General features: G+C 41.4%; 1 non-coding gene across 1 annotated transcript; it reads left to right on the forward strand.

Moving 5' to 3' along the window:
* Positions 1-3310: 3310 nt before the first annotated feature.
* On the forward strand, positions 3311-3443 carry LOC126024803 (small nucleolar RNA SNORA51). Its single transcript, XR_007500905.1, has one exon. It is a non-coding gene; the product is annotated as a small nucleolar RNA SNORA51 (small nucleolar RNA).
* The last annotated feature ends 738 nt before the right edge of the window (positions 3444-4181 follow it).

The raw sequence follows: 4181 nt of genomic DNA on the forward strand, positions 1-4181 counted from the left end.
CTGTCTGGTTTAGGTATCAAGGTGATGTTGGCTTCATAAAAGCTATTTGGAAGTGTTTCTGTTTGTTCAATTTCATGAAAGAGTCTTGCCAAGATTGGCAGTAGTTCCTCTTGGAAAGTTTGATAGAATTCATTAGTGAATCCATCTGGACCTGGGCTTTTGTTTTTCGGCAGACATTTGATTACTGTTTTAATTTCATCAATGGTGATGGGGGTGTTTAGATATGCTACATCCTCTTCCTTCAACCGTGGAAGATTATAAGAGTCCAAGAATTTATCCATTTTTTCCAGGTTCTCATTTTTAGTGGCGTAGAGTTTTTCAAAGTAGTTTCTGATTACCCTTTGAATCTCTGTCATATCAGTAGTGATCTCTCCTTTTTCATTCCTGATACGAGTTATCAAGTTTCTCTCTCTCTCTTTCTTTGTTAGGTTTGCCAGTGGTCTATCAATCTTGTTTATTTTTTCAAAGAACCAACTTCTGCTTTCGTTGATCTTTCGGATTGTTTTTTGAGTTTCCACTTCGTTGATTTCTGCTCTCAGCTTTGTTATTTCCTTCTGTCTTCCTATTCTTGGGTCCTTTTGTTGAGCATTTTCTAGTTCTATTAGCTGTGTCATTAAGCTACTCAGGTAAGCTCCTTCTTCCTTCCTGATGTGTGCTTGCAAAGCTATAAATTTTCCTCTCAGTACTGCTTTTGCTGTGTCCCATAAGTTCTGAGAGTTTGTGTCTTTATTGTCATTTGTTTCCAGGAACCTTTTTATTTCCTCCTTGATTTCATCTCGGACCCACTGGTTATTGAGCATGAGGCTGTTTAACTTCCAGGTGTTAAAGTGTTTCTTCTGAGTCCCTTTGGAGTTCACAAATAATTTCAGAGCCTTGTGGTCAGCGAAGGTAGTCTGCAAAATTTCTATCCTCTTGATCTTATGGAGGTATGTTTTATGTGCCAGCATGTAGTCTATCCTGGAGAATGTCCCATGTACATTGGAGAAGAATGTGTATCCAGGTTTCTGGGGATGGAGTGTCCTATATATATCCACTAGGCCTCTTTCTTCCATTTCTCTCCTCAGGTCTAGTATATTCTTGTTGGGTTTCAGTCTGGTTGACCTGTCCAGTGTTGACAAAGCCGTGTTAAGGTCCCCCACAATTATTGTGTTGTTGTTGATATTATTTTTCAGATTTGTCAACAGTTGTATTAAATATTTTGCTGGCCCCTCATTCGGTGCATATATGTTTAGGAGAGTGAATTCTTCCTGCTCTACGTACCCCTTGATTAATATAAAATGTCCGTCTTTGTCCCTTACAACCTTCCTGAGTATAAAGTTTGCATTATCTGATATTAGTATGGTCACTCCAGCTTTTTTATGGGTGTTGTTTGCTTGGATAACTTTTCTCCAGCCTTTTATTTTGAGTCTATGTTTGTTCTGACTATTCAGGTGCGTTTCTTGTAGGCAGCAGAAGGTTGGATTGAGTTTTTTGATCCATTTAGCCACTCTGTGTCTCTTAACTGGTGCATTTAGTCCATTGACGTTGAGAGAAAGAATTGTCCTGGGATTTAACGCCATCTTTATTTCAAAATTTGGTGTGTCTTTTGGGTAGTCTTGTCTTAGATTAGGTCTTTCAGTTTTTCTCTTAAGACTGGTTTTGTGTCTGTGAAGTTTCTGAGCTGTTTTTTGTCTGTGAAACCATGTATTCTTCCATCAAACCGGAAAGTGAGTTTTGCTGGGTATAGTATTCTGGGTGAAGCATTCATTTCATTCAGTCTTGTCACAATATCCCACCACTGCTTTCTGGCATTGAGCGTTTCTGGTGACAGGTCTGCTGTAAATCTCAGGGAAGCTTGCTTGAACATGATTTCCCCTTTTGATCTTGCTGTTTTCAGAATTCTGTCTCTATCTGTGGGATTTGTCATTGTGACTAGGATGTGTCTTGGGGTGGTTTTTCTGGGGTCTCTTTTGGTTGGTACTCTTCGGGCATGCAGGATTTGATCACATATATTCTTTAGCTCTGGAAGTTTCTCTTTAATGATGTTCTTGACCATTGATTCTTCCTGGAAATTTTCTTCCTGGGTCTCTGGGACTCCAATGATTCTTAAGTTGTTTCTGTTGATCTTATCATAGACTTCTATTTTCGTCTGTTCCCATTCTTTGACTAATTTTTCCATTGTCTGCTCATTTGCTTTAAGTTTTTTGTCCAATCTCTCCTGCTGTATGGAATTGTTATGTATCTCATCTTCCACAGCACCAAGTCTATTCTCAGCTTCTGATACCCTGTCCCAGAGCTTATCCATTTTGTCATTCACTTCGTTTACTGACTTTTTCAGTCCTGTTAGTTGGCATGTTATTTCAGTTTGGAGTTTTGTCATTTCTGCCTTCATATTTTCTTGGTTCTTATTAGTGTTCTGTTCAACTCGATCCATGGTTTCTTGGAGTCTGTTGAGCACCTTCCATATTGCTAGTCTAAAGTCCTTATCTGAGAGGTTGATTAGTTGTTCAGTCATTATCTGGTCCTCAGAATTGTCATCTTCATTCTCTATGTCTGATGCTGGCCTGCATTGTTTCCCCATTGTCACACTTGTATTGTGGGTTTTTCTACGTGTTGTGGTGGTATTCATTGTCTATATGATGTAGGCAGCACACTCCTCCTGCTCCTCCCTTTCTGGATGGGCTGACTTGCCTCTAAGGGAGGGGAGTCCTCCATGGATGAAGCCTCACACTGGGTCAAATCTTAGGCCCGAGCATGCAACAGGGAAGACAGTCCAGAGAGAAATTTTTGCTTCTGTGATATAGCGCCGTTCTTAGTGTGATTTTTCCTTCTTGTTGCAATGGAGTTCTTTCCTTAGAAAGAGTGCACGGCCACGTAGCGAAGCGGAGCGGCCGTGCTCCTCTGAGCCTCTTTTTGCCCCACTCGCAAGAGTTTCACGCAAGAGGACAGTAGACAGACATAGACAGGTCACACTCACAGTCTTTCACAGCTGAGCCCCACTGGGTCGGTGTACTTTCGCGGATTTTCCCCACCTGGTGTCACACACAGGGAGCCAGCTTTTGCAAAGGTTAGCCGGTTTTTATGCTCTGAAGTCCCTCCCTGAAAATGGCGTCTGGGCGAGCGAGGTTTCTGGAGGCTCTTTTTGCCCCACTCGCAAGAGTTTCACGCAAGAGGACAGTAGACAGACATAGACAGGTCACACTCACAGTCTTTCACAGCTGAGCCCCACTGGGTCGGTGTACTTTCGCGGATTTTTCCCGCCTGGTGTCACACACAGGGAGCCAGCTTTTGCAAAGGTTAGCCGGTTTTTATGCTCTGAAGTCCCTCCCTCGGCCTCCCAATTCTTACCACAGGCTGTGTTCTTTACACTGGCTGTATAGAAAGAGGAGGTACAGTAAAGGCACCCCATATACACCTCAACACAGGCCCCTTGCCGGGTATGTATTGTGAATTGGGGGACAAAAAAAAAAGAACTCATACTTATTTACAATACAGAGGAATCTCCCACCTTAAAAATATGTCATGTGGACCCATCTTAGACTCCAGGAGATTAGACACCGACCATCCAGCCTTGAACCCTGAATCCCAGACATAGAAACAACACAGTTCTTCACAACAGTTACAGGAACCAAATCCCATCCAGGACATCCTGAATACTGCTCAAATACAAACATGTGCCAGCTCTAATATGATATCCTGACAGTGAGAAAATTCTCCCCATTTTTTGATGCAGTTAGTTGTGTTTTTGCTGTTGTTACTATAGTTGTTCTTAAGTTCTATCAGTATTTTGTATATCTTAGATATTAGCCCCTGATCTGATGGATAGTGGGTGAATATTTTCTCCCGTTCTGTGGATGGCTTTTGTATCCTGGGCACTATTTCCTTTGAGATGCAAAAGCTTCGTAGCTTAATATAGTCTTTCTGTTAATCTGTTTTCACTTGTTTGGAGAGTGATGTTACCTCCTTGAAGATGCCTTTACTCTCAATGTTATGAAGTGTTTTACCTATGTGTTATTCTATATAACTTATAGTTTCAGGTATGATATCAAGGTCTTTTATACATTTGGATTTGTCCTTTGTGCATGGAGTTAGATGGAGGTCTGAGTTTGCTTTTTTACAAGTGGCTGACCAGTTGTCCTAATACCACTTGTTGAAGAGGCTTTCTTGTTCCATTTTGCATTTATTGCCTCTTTACACAAAGG

Source organism: Suncus etruscus, chromosome 12 (assembly GCF_024139225.1).
Source record: "Suncus etruscus isolate mSunEtr1 chromosome 12, mSunEtr1.pri.cur, whole genome shotgun sequence".
In the NCBI taxonomy this organism is placed as follows: domain Eukaryota; kingdom Metazoa; phylum Chordata; class Mammalia; order Eulipotyphla; family Soricidae; genus Suncus; species Suncus etruscus.